Source organism: Pleurodeles waltl, chromosome 3_1 (genome assembly GCF_031143425.1).
Source record: "Pleurodeles waltl isolate 20211129_DDA chromosome 3_1, aPleWal1.hap1.20221129, whole genome shotgun sequence".
Lineage (NCBI taxonomy): Eukaryota > Metazoa > Chordata > Amphibia > Caudata > Salamandridae > Pleurodeles > Pleurodeles waltl.
In genome coordinates, this window is record NC_090440.1 from 361,020,808 (window position 1) to 361,034,127 (window position 13,320).

Genomic DNA, 13,320 nt, shown 5'->3' on the forward strand with positions numbered 1-13,320 from the left:
TGCGTAGTTTGAGCTTGTTGCTGAATCGTGGTCAAAAGAGATTGTTCCGGATCTGCAGCAGCCGCCACTGAGTCATCCATGGTGTTTGAGGACGTCGGAATGGTTTGGCGCTGCAATCTGTCACGACTCACGTGCTGCTTGCGCCTGGAATTTGCAGATCTGGTGGCGTGGATCTTCAATGTTCGACTTTGGCCCAAAAAGGGGTGACTCTTTCTGGTAGCCACGGTGCTGTAGGCAATGGAGACGACAAGAACAGACCGTGCCCTTCAGAAAATAGCGCCAGAGGGAAAAAAAAACTTAGAAAAAGGGGAAAAACCTCCAAACAGGAAGATTCCTGGAAAAAACAAGAACAAACAAACAGGAATCCAAAAGGAGCAAAGGTCAGGAAACACAGAATGCTGAAATCCAGAACCAAAAGGGGAGGAAATCAGGAGCGAAGAGACTAACTGAGCAGAAAGTGTTGCAGCACAAGGAAATGAAGAAAACACAGCCCTTATATACCAAAAGACAGGAAGTGACCCACAGGAAGTAAAAGGACACCATATTAGACAGGGAGAGGTACATAGAACAAAACAGAATAGAAACCATAGAGAATAGGGAACAATGAATGCTGGGAAGAGAAAGGTAACCTGGGAAGGGAAGAAGACATAAAAAAAGTACAACAAAAAGACCCCAGAAAGAAGAAAAGAAAGAGGACAAGAAGGAAGAAAGAAGAACAGGTAAGGGGGGTCAGGAGACCCCAGCAAGGCGGTGGAAAACGATAGAGCGAGGCCCCATGCAATGCCTGGGGCCTCGAAAAGTGCATGAAAGGCTGGGGGCGCGCCGCGTTTTAGAAACGCACTGTGCGGCCCCAGCCGAACGCCCGGCTTGTGCCGAACATTCGGCTCGCGCCGCACCACGCGGCGCGACACTGCCTCCCACGTTGGCCAGTGAGTTGATGAATTTCCTTGGCATGACCAACTTTTGTGAGTTTTCATACTCAGCCTAGCCACCTTAACTGAGCCACAAAGGGCACTCACAAAAACACAAGACATATGGGAAGGGCTGGCGGTACACAATGAAACGTTCAGAATGGTAAAAGATATATTCCTGTGCATGACATGATGCAGTATTTCAGCCTCTAGTTCAAGAAGTGGCTCAAGGTGTGTGGTCACCCAAGCATTTGCAAGAAAGCTCTAACTGAAAATATAATCAGATATAGCCAGGTTGAAAGGGAACCCTTAGCAATCAAGTGGGAATGTACCCCATTTTCACCTAAACCTCCATGGTGGAGAATTTAGTGATTACTAATCATAAGCCTCTGGTTAACCTAGTTACAGACACATCTCAACATCCACCTTCCAAAATTGCAAAATGGGTCATGCAGTTTGACAAAAACACTTTCACAGTGCTATACTGACCTGGAACAGAAAGTCCCGCTAACTGTCTATTGAGATACTCAGAAAGTGCCAAATGTGAAAACAAAGAGCAAGAAGGTGGGACAGAGGCCTATGTCAGCAACAAAGGGATGTTACAAGAGAAGGATAAGGATGAATGCCTCCAGAAGGTCCAGCACAGGAGGCATGAAAGGTCCTGGAAGACCTTTCTGACCACTGTGAGGGCTCTTATAATTTGCTACCCAGCTGTGGAGTGTCCTTTCATAGATTAGAACATACCTGGGGGGTTAATGTTGAGGGTTATCAGATTGTGGTACCTGCCACTTTGAAGGACAGTGTGGTTGCCCTTGATCATCAAAAACACAAAGGCATTGCCACAACAAAATGTAGATTGCTATGGTTTCCAAAAATGGAGCAAGTGGTAGAAGAAATTGTCAAAAACTACAGGTTGTGCCAGCTCATCAGCGGAGTAGAACAACCAGCTCCAGTAATCACAGAGGAATGTTGCTCAGAACCCAGGATGAAAGGCAGTGGTGATTTCTCTATGTTTTAAGATGGACAACAAGCCTTTGTAATGATGGATTCATGCACCAAGTTCACAGCTGTGGAAGTGGTGACATCTACAGCATATGAAACCAACAATTGAAAAGATAATTGCTACATATAGAATAGTCCTGTAAATCAAGAAAATGACCCACAGTTTCAGAGTGATGATTTCCAAAATTGCTTAAGACAGCTCGGAGTGCATCATTGGAAAGCCAATGGAGAGGTGGAATGATTGAAGTGAACCCTGCATAAAGCTGTATGCACAGGAGTTCAGTGCTAGTGTGAGAAAACATGCGGCTTAACAATCACAGCTGCCAACCTTGGGACTGGGGAACCAGGTTCGATTCCCAGTGTCATTTCAACACTTGTGACCCTGTAAAAATCCCTTAGCGCCAGATGTATAAATATATGGTAGCAAATAGTGACCTGCATTTTTGCAACCAGTAAAGATTTTAAGAACTGACCTATATATACTATTAGCACAGTGGCATGAACCAAGGACGAATCCAAGACCTAGCAAAAGACTTCAAAATGTTGCTTGTTAACCTGCTATACAGTAAGACATTCATGTGCAACTATTAGTGGGTGTTTCAGTTTTCTTGCATTCTAGGATGGGAAGGGATGTAATGAGTCACTTGGCCCTAACTTATGTGCAGCCGATGTCATGTGGACCCCAAGGGCCTGGCACAGTCAAGGTGATAAGTTATGGGGCAGGGACTGCTCGGGGTCTCATCCAGTTGCATTATGTCTCTGTACATCCAATGCATGCAACGTGCAGCCAGCCCCTAAAGTGCTGACTGAGTAGGGTGAACCCACTAATGGTTCCCTGACGTGGCTGCTGTAGAAGTGGGTGAGCTGCTGAAAGTTCAAGCCAGGCTGAGCCAAATTCCAGCTCAGATTCAGTTTGAGGTTCTCAGAACCCAAAACGAGCCAAGCTTTTATGTGGCTTCTGTCTGTAGCCCACACTCTAAATTCATACGGCAAGCATTAAAGATTCAAGCATTAACAGTTAATAGAAAATGGGAGAGAGACAGAGATGCCAATCCAGTGGCTGAACTGCACAATGTGAAACCAGAAAACCAGGGATCAATGCTGGCATCCCTGTTTGACCAGATTATGTGATCCTAGACAGGCACTTTTTTTCACCAAGCCTACTTTTTATGGTCTGCCTTGATAGTACAGCTGTCACCAGACAATTATCTGAGAATCACAAGGAGAGGGGTATTGCCTCCACCCACATGTTCAGAGCCAGGAGTACATGTTTTGATCAGACAGACGTTTTGTGCTTTTGCATAAAAGTACTTACTGTCACACAGCGGTGATCATTTTCTCTATTTATCCAGCTGCCTGATCTTAAACTTTCAGGGGCATACATATGACATTGTAATGCTGTTAAAGTGTCTTAGGTAACTAAATTATTTAGAATTGTTGTTTTCTCTGGCAACAGCATAGATGAGAGAGAGTGCAGGATACACGTATTTTTGGGTCTGGCTTGACAGTGCAACTGTCACTGGACCCTACGTGATCAACAAATAAGTTTTCACAGTCCTGCTCAGAGAGGGGCATAGGTTCGACCCGCATGTTGGTCCGCTGAGTATTTGATTGGGCCGAATTTGTGTGCTTCCACTAAAAAGATTGCACAAATTGCACACTTTTTGGTTTGTGGCAAAGTTTAGACATGATGCAGCAGGACTGAGTTGGTTATGGTGGCAAGGCAATGATCATGGCTATAGGCCTGATCTGTTTATTATGAAATGTTATAATAAAGGTACTAGGCCTAATGTATTTATTGTCAAAAGCATATGTGAGAGTATATAGGAATTTAGGTGCAGATTGTTATTACTGTATATTAAATCCTACAGATTGGTACTTAGTTACATGAAATCTCACAGAAATCTGTAGTAGGGAAAGGTTTTGATGATGACCACCCACTTTCACAAGCACTGGAGATTTTCACTGTGATGATTCTTTTTAGGCCTTATTGAACAGGGTTGTATATTGTTTTTAGCCTGTACTTTTCTACATATTTATAGTTTTAAAACTGTATGTATGATGGTTGCCAGTTTATGTGCACTTAAATAGGTTGGTGTTGGGTAAAGTCTAAAGCTAATGTTAAAGGATAAATGTTTCATTAGTCGATTGAGAAAACATCCCTGATTTCATAGGTGTTGGACTTTCTTCCTTACGCAGGGTCATCCCAGTCTTTTTACCTCCCTCCTCCTGGTTTATCTGACCTCTCGCTGTTGGCTCTAGGACTCTGAGCACTTTATCACTTTTGACCAGTGCTAGAGTGCAGGTGCTCTCCCATCTAAAGTTGGTATGATTGGCTTATACCTAATTGGCATATTTAATTTAATATAAGTCCCTTGTACAGTTGTATATCTATACCCAGGGCCTGTAAATTAAATACTACTAGTGGGCCTGCAGCGCTGCTTGCGCCACCCACTGAAGTAGACTTTCAAACCTGTCTCAGGCATGCTAGCATAGGGCCTGTGTGCACAGTTTTCTGCCACAGGGACCTGGCACCTAAATTTACTTGCCAGGCCCAGAACTCCCCTTTTACTACATGTAAGTCACCCCTAAGGTACACCCTAGCTAGCCCTATGGGCAGGGTGCCATGTATGTAGAAAGCAGGACATGTGCCAGGTTGCGTGGCCTGTCCTGGTAGTGACAAACAGCCTAACATGGTGTCTCACTGCTGTGAGTGCTGTCTTCTCAAAGGAGTGCATTAGAAATTCCCTGCCTTATGTGTAAGGGGTATTGTCTGATTTATGAGGGGTACCGTAGGCATGTTTGGTATGGTTGTGATGGTGATAATAAATGCTGCTTACTGGTGTGGGTGTATTTTTTCTTACTGTCACAGAAATGTCACTTCTAGAAAGTGCGCATTTATCTGTGCTTATGACTCTGGTGTTTTGCAGCTTGACTCCAATCCACGTCTGGGCAGAGTGACAGTTGGGGCTTTGTGCATACTTTTCAGACAGCCCGAACACAGGGAGGGTGGAGGTGTCACAAAGGTGCATCTGTATACTGAATAGTCTTCCTGAACTGAGAGAAGGGAGAGGCGGGACACACCTACATTTGTAAAGGCTGTGCCCTGGCCTCACACAATAGGGTCGCTAGCCCCCCACTGATGTTTGGAGCCTGTGCTGAAAGGAGAGAGGGGGCACTCCCAGAACCAGTTGTAACTGGCTGAACCTCCTCTCCCTACCATTGCAAAACATTGTAAGGGCTGAGTATAAGTATAGGGGAATTTTACCCACAATTTGGAGACTCTTGGAATCATCTTGGAACTGGACACCAAAGGCTGAAGGGACTCACCAGGAACCGCCATGGACTGCTGCTGCTGTGCTGGCCTGTGACCTGCTTGGTCACTGTAAAGGACTTGCCACTTGCTGCCTTTCCCTTGTGCTGGCCTGTTTCTGGGCCCCCCACCTGGGGACCTTTTCTTAAGACTCTGCTCTCCTGGGGCAGTATGCTGTGGCCCCTGACCCCTGCAGTGACCCAGAAGCACGAGGGGTGCCTCACTGGATGCCTAAGTTAGCGCTTAGGAAAGCGCTCCTTGGGGGATTTTCCTAGCGCTTGGAAGCGCTCCTCCTTACAGGTGCCTGGCGCTTTCAGAAGCATTTCTTTGTGGCTGCATAGAGGAAACACCGCCGCAACGGTTTGTGTGTGGACATAACTGGGAGGGAGGTGGAGGAGAAGGAGGAGGGAAAGACAGTGGAACTAGTGGGTGTTGTGTCTGCAACTGGATGGTGTTTGTGTGAGTGCCTGTGGGATGAAGTGTGGTGCTTGTGTCTGCCTGTGACACTCTTGGGTGTTGTCAAGAGTGCATGCTTGTCTGGCTGTGTCCTTGGGATGGGCTAGGGTTGAGGGGAATGGGACTGGGAAGTGGTAGTTGGAGGGGGGATGGTAGAAATAGGGACAATGACTGCCATCAGAGAGGAGGCCAGAGCCTGGATCGATCTCTGCTGGGCTGCCAATCCAGTGTGAATGCCCTCCAGGAATGCATTAGGTTGTTGCATCTGGGCTGCCAGCCCCTGGATGGCATTCACAATGGTTGAATGCCCTACAGACATGGATCTCAGGAGGTCAATAGCCTCCGCCTTCAGGGTGGCAGGGCTAACTGGGGCAGGGCCTAAGGGGCCAGGGGCGAAGGAGATGCCCACCCTCCTGGGTGAGCGGACACCGGCAACTCGCTGAGGGGCTGCTGGGAGGGCAGTGCTGGAACGGGGGTGGCTGCTGTACCTGTAGCTGTACCTGTAGAAGTGTCTGCCACCACCAGGGAGCTTCCATCGGAGGAGGTGTCGGTGTCTGAATTGCCCCTCCTGTCTCAGCCATGGTGCTCCCCTCGCCCTCTATCCTACTGGTGCCCTCAGCGTCGGTGGACTCTGCCTCCTGGGTCCTGTGGGATACAGCTCCCTCCGTTGCCGGTGCCTCTGCTCCTCCACAGGATGATGCTAATGCATATAAGGACAGGATGACAAACAAAAAAGGGGGGGAGAGACAAAGGATACACTGGGTCAATGGCTACACCAACACCACTGTTGGCATACGCAGCACCCTCACACATAGGGAACAGGCCTATGCACTAGGCATTGCACTACCAGTGAAATGGCTACTCAACAAGGAATGAGGAGGGGCACACACCGTCAACTGCAGCACACCTGGGACCCACGCAACCCTGACCAGTAGTGGATACTTACAAGCTAGGTAGGCAGGATTATCCCTTCAGAACCGTAGCCACCAGAGGACCTATGCTGCTATATCAGGCCTGGCCTTGGGACACCCACTAACACACAACCACCACCCGGATACCACCCCACCATGCGTAAGTTCTAATGATGGCCCATGCACTCACCCCCTTGTGGCTGCTGTGATGCCCTCAAGTGCCCATCCAGCTTTGGATAGGCCACCGCCAGTATGCAGGCCATCAGGGGGGTCAGAGTTCGACGGGCACCCCTTCTTCGTTGGGAGGCCATCCCCAGCTGGGCTTCTGCCATCTTTCTTGCCCAGCGTCTCAGGTCCTCCCACTGTTTGCGTCAGCGGGTGCTCGGCCTGCCATAGACCCCCAGGGTCCGCACCTCCTTGGGGATGCCACACCATATACCCTTCTTTTGATGGTCGCTGACCTGCAGAGGCAGCACAAACAGGAAAACACCATTAGACGAACAGTCCAGCCAGTTACACTTATGGCCCATCATACCCGTTTCCATCACCATTGGCATACACATAGCCCAGCACACAGCGTGTACACCGCAAAGAGGACATCCACCCACCCCCCTTACACGAGGCCTTCACACACACAACTCCATGAATTCATGCCACATGCATCGTGCCCACAGTGTACTCACATGTTGGTCTGGAGGCCTATACAGCAGTCCGTACTGGGGTAAGACCCCATACACCAGTCTCTCCAACTACTCCGAAGTAAAGGCGGGGGTCCTTTCCCCGGTCACAAGGGCCATGGTAGGTTCTAGACACATGTCACAGCAGCATATGCAGTGTAGGTCCTCTCCTATGGAAAGTCAGGTAGCAAGTGAGGAATCAGATAGAAAATGGCAGTCACGTCTGCGGCGGTGCATGCCGTCACCACTGGCATAGATCACCATTGGCCACTGTAACCCATAGGGCACAATAGTAACCAGTGAGGAGTTTCACAGCGGTTCTCCACTGCCTCCCGCCATGGCACACAACGTCAGCGGAATTACCTCACTTCCACCTGTCCCTCCACACAGGGCAGGCGGACGCCATTTCATGGCGGGGGCAGTCCTATGGATTCATGCTGCGTCACAGGAGAAATAGGCACATACTGGACAAATCACACTGACCCATTACAAGTTTACAGATTTCAAACTCCTGTTGTGGCTCCAATGTTCAGTTTGTGACAGCCTACTCACTCTTGTGTCCCTTAGATAGCTACCGCTGCGGATGAATAGGAGATGGAGACATACCCCGTGTACAGACCCCTGATGGACTTGGCAATACTGGAGGACAGGCACATTATCCTCACCTATAGACTTGACAGGGCCACAATCACAGAGCTGTGTGCCAAATTGGAGCCTGACCTGATATCAGCTATCCATCACCCCACTGAGACCCCCACTCTTGTGCAAGTGCTATCTCCTGGCCATTTCCTGGCAACTTGTTCTTTCCAAGTGACAGTGGGCTTGACAGCAGGAATGTCACAGCCAATGTTCTCAATAGTGCTGACAAGAGGGTTGTCTGCCCTGATAAAACAAATGTGCAGCTACACTGATTTCCACCAGGTTGAGGATTTGGCCACAGTGAAGGCTGAGTTTTACGCAATGGGACATATCCCCAACATAATTGGGGTGATTCATGGTACACATATTTCATTTGTCTCCTCCCCCGACAGAATGAACAGGTGTTCAGGAATCGTAAGAGTTTACACTCCATGAATGTTCAGATGGTGTGCTTGGTGGACCAGTACATCTCCCACGTCAATGCTACATATCCTGGGTCAGTGCATGATGCCTTTGTCCTGAGAAATCGCAGAATCCCAAATGTGATGGCCCAACTACTGAGGCACAGGGTGTGGCTAATAGGTGAGCCCTGGTTCGCACCCAGTATATGTTGGTATATGGGTATGGTGTCGGCCATATAGGATAGTGTGGATGGGATAGTGTGTGGCTAAATGTTGTCCCTCAGTATTTGCAGGTGACTCTGGTTACCCAAACCTATCATGGCTGCTGACCCCTGTGAGGAATGCTAGGACAAGGGCAGAAAAACGTTTTAATGAGGCACATGGGCAAACGAGAATGATAGTTGAAAGATTCTCTGGCCTCCTGAAGGCCAGGTTCCGGTGCCTCCACCTAACAGGTGGATCCCTGTGCTACTCACCCAAGACGGCACAACCTGGCACGTGTCCCTTTTCTACAGGAGGAGGAGACTGGAGATGCCCGTGTTGCAGCAGTAGACCCTAGGGACAGTGAGGATGAGGAGACAGAGGATGAGGAAAACAGAACATCAGTTAAACGACAATACTTCCAATGACACACAGGTAGGACAGTGTAACTTTACATTTCAATGACTTTGGTTGTAATCTGTGTGGCAATGGCATGCTGATATTTCCCACTTCTATGCCCATTTACTGTTCTCTCTGGCAATTAATTTAGCAGATGTTGGTGACTTGACATATACTCCTGGTGTGATCACTACAGCCAGCTACAGATCATTAATCTATGCTCATTCTATGTACAGTTAATTTGCAATCTTTGCACCTACACATTTGATATACATGACATACTCCAAATGATTTTTTTTTCAGAGGGTGTTTATTGAAGTAGGGGAAAAGTGCAATGGGATGGGATGATGATGGAGGAAAGTCCAGGGTATTGTTCCAGTCTGTTTGTAGCACTGGTGCATTGTCCAAGGGGACATAGGAAGGGGAGCAATGGCAGATCAAGCTACACAGGGTGACTGAGTGTGACACAAGGGTGACAATCAGGAGAGTCTCATTTCCTGGTGTGGGTCTTGGCAGGTGTCTCTGGCTTCTGTCTGGATCGCAGGGAATGTTTGCGGGGTGGGTCACCTTCTGAAGGAGGAGGGGTGCTGGAGGCCTGTGAGTCCTGTGGCGGGGCCTCCTGGCCACTAGCGGCAGCAGAAGTGGAAGGCTGTTCAGATTTCTGGCTAATGGCAGGGGCCCGATGGTGTGAGACTGCCTCCCTCATAATGTTGGCCATGTCTGCCATCACCCCTGCTATGGAGATCAGGGTGTTGTTGATGGCCTGCAAGTCCTCCCTGATCCCCTGGTACTGTCCCTCCTACAGCCGCCTATTCTCCTGCACTTTGTCCACGATATGGCCCATCGTGTCCTGGGAATGTTGGTCGGCTCCCATGATCTCGGAGAGTGCCTCCTGAAGAGTCGGTTCCCTGGGCCTGTCCTCCCCCTGGTGCACAGCACTCCTCCCAGTTTCCCTGTTGGCCTGTGCATCTGTCCCCTGAACCGTGTGCCCACTGCCACGGACCCCAGGTCCCTGATTGTCTTGTGTGTAAGGTGTGGCCAGGGGTGCCTGTAGCGGTGGACACACTGCTGATTGACATGTCCTGGAGACAGAGGTTTGGGTACGCTAGGAGGGTGCTGAGGTGGTGTTTCCAGATGGGGAAGGCTCTGTGGTAGTCTGTGATGGGCTTGGGTAACCCGCTGTCCAGTGGTCCCTGATGGGCCAGGTAGATCGTCCAGATCCTGAAGACCAGAGTTACTGTCATCACTGTGGGCCTCTTCAGTTAGGGGACTGGATAGTGCTGGCACCTCCTCTCCAGTGACATTGGCTGGGGTACCTGTGGGGATGTAAATGATGTGTTATGGTTTATGTGTATGACATTGTACATCTCTGCTTTATCCTCTATGGTTGGATTTGCCCTGCCAGCTTTCACTTTTCGATGTTAGTGTATGGTGGGATTGTTAGTTCTCTATGCTGTGCATGCTTTAGTGATGAGTTTCCATGCAGGGCTGTGAGGGGTGTCCATGCATTGGTACAGCATGCAGGGCTTGGCATTGGGATAAGTGAGATGTGATGGTGGAGTGTATGGGATGTAGTGGAGTGATGGGAGTGAGGGTGAGGGTATGTGATGGCATGCAGGTAGGGGGTGACAATAGTAGAGAGTTGACCTACCAGAGTCCAGACCTCCTCTGACTCCGGCCAGGCCCTCAGGATGCAGTATTGCCAAGACTTGCTCCTCCCATGCTGTGAGTTGGGGAGAAGGTGGAGGTCCACCGCCAGTCCTCTGGATAGCGAGCTGGTGTCTTGCTGCTATAGAACGTACCTTCCCCCGTAGGTCATTCCACCTCTTCCTGATGTCATCCCTAGTTCTGGGGTGCTGTCCCACAGTGTTGACCCTGTCCACGATTCTCCGCCAAAGCTCCATCTTCCTGGCTACTGATATCTGCTGCACTTGTGCTCCAAATAGCTGTGGCTCTACCCTGACAATTTCCTCCACCATGACCCTTAGCTCCTCCTTTGTGAAACAGGGGTGTCTTTGTGGTTCCATGGGTGTTAGGTGTGGTGTGTTGGTGAGGGTGTCTTGGGTGATGTGTTGGGGTGTGTGATGTGGAGTGCATGAGTGGTGTATAGGTGTGTGGCTCTAGGTTTGTCAGTGGTCTTGGTGTCTGTCTGGGGGCAATGTTTTGAAGTCGTAAAGGGTTGTGGGTAATGTGGGTGTGTGTTTTATAGGGGTGTGGGTGTGTGGGTGTGGTGTTTGTATAGGTGTCAGCAGTGTGTTGTTTGAATTGTCTAATGTGGTGTTGTTTTGTCTGTGGGTATCCATTGTGAGCGCAGCAGTATGTACCACTAATTGTTTACAGCTGTTAAGTGTCCGCCGTGGTGATTCGTGGGTCATAATGTGATGGGCGTTGTTCTGTTGGCGTATTGGTGTGTGTTTTGGGATTGCCACTTTATCACTGACCTTTGGACTGGTGGATTTTTTGTCTGTGGCTGAATTCTGTCTGATTGGTGTGTGTGTGTCATAATATGGTGAACGCATATCCGCCACCACAGCGGTAAGTTGGCGGCCATCAGCGTGGCGGTAAGTGGGATTTACCGCTAATGTCATGATGAGGGCCAATGTTTTAAGGATGAATTGTTATTATACCGTGCTAAAGCCTATAGGCAGATACTTTGTTACATAGACTTTCACAGATTACTAAAGAAGGGAAGGGTTTTTGTTGTTGGTGATTTACCTGAATTATAGGGATAGAAGATATGCACTCTAATAATCCTTATTAGGCTCTCTTAGGAGAGGTAGTATTTTGCTTTGCCAATTGTAATTTTGTACACATTTGTACTTTTATGACTGTATGCCAGATGCTTGCCTTGTGGAAAGGATAAACTCAGTACAATAGGCTTATGTTGGTTATGGTGACAATCCAATGATAAAGGCTACATACTTTATTGTGTGTTATAAAAAGTTACAATAAAGGCAGTTGGCCTGACATATTGATTGTGAAAAGCATATGTTAACATCAGTAGGCATTTAAGGGTGGATTGTTATTACTCCGAATTAAAGCCACCTGGAGTCTCATAGATTACCGTAGTATGAAATGGTTTTGGTGTTTGTTACCTATTCTAACAAATCATGAGTATAGAAGATTTGCAGTTTGAGAATCCTTGTTAAGCCCTGCCAGGAGAGATACTATTTTGCTTTGCCAACTGTAATTTTGTATACACTTACGATTTTATGACTGCATGCCTTGTGGTTGCCTTGTGGGAAAGCTTATGCTCAGTAAAGAAGAGATGAGTTGGTCATCGTGACAAGCCAATAATAACAACTATAGGTTTGAAGGATTGCAGACTGTTTTGCCAACTGTAATTTATACATATTTGCAATTTTATAAATGTATGCCTGGGGGTTGCCAGTTTCTGCACACTTCCATAGGCCTTGGTTGTTTAAAGTATCAAGTTAACGAGTAGAGGCCTTATAAGGTTGTCATTTTCATTAGATTTGGTCTGTTTATAATGAAAAGTTAGGACAAAGCAAGCAGACCTGTATGAAGTTGGCTCTGTATGCACTATTTCAAAGTAAGAAATAGCATGCACAGAGTCCAAGGGTTCCCCTTAGAGGTAAGATAGTGGCAAAAAGAGATAATTCTAATGCTCTATTTTGTGGTAGTGTGGTCGAACAGTAGGCTTATCAGAGGGTAGTGTTAAGCATTTGTTGTACACACACAGGCAATAAATGAGGAACACACACTCAAAGACAATTCCAGGCCAATAGTTTTTCTATAGAAAAATATATTTTCTTAGTTTATTTTAAGAACCACAGGTTCAAAATTTACAAGTAATACTTCAAATGAAAGGTATTTCACTCAGGTATCTTAGGAACTTTGAATCAACACAATATCATGTACAGTTTTAGCAAAAATGGCAATAAGCTATTTTAAAACTAGACACTGCAATTTTCAACATTTCCTGGGGGAGGTAAGTTTTGGTTAGTTTTTGCAGGTAAGTAAAACACCTACAGGGTTCAAAGTTGGGTCCAAGGTAGCCCACTGTTGGGGGTTCAGGGCAACCCCAAAGTTACCACACCAGCAGCTCAGGGCCGGTCAGGTGCAGAGGTCAAAGTGCTGCCCAAAACGCATAGGCTTCAATGGAGAAGGGGGTGCCCCGGTTCCAGTCTGCCAGCAGGTAAGTAGCTGCGTCTTTGGAGGGCAGACCAGGGGGGTTTTGTAGGGCACCGGGGGGGGACACAAGTCAGCACAAAAAGTACACCCTCAGCGGCACGGGCAGCCGGGTGCAGAGTGCAAACAGGCATCGGGTTTGCAATAATTTTCAATGGGAGACCCAGGGGTCTCTTCAGTGAAGCAGGCAGGCAAGGGGGGGGGCTCCTCGGGGTAGCCACCACCTGGGCAAGGGAGAGGGCCACCTGGGGGTCGCTT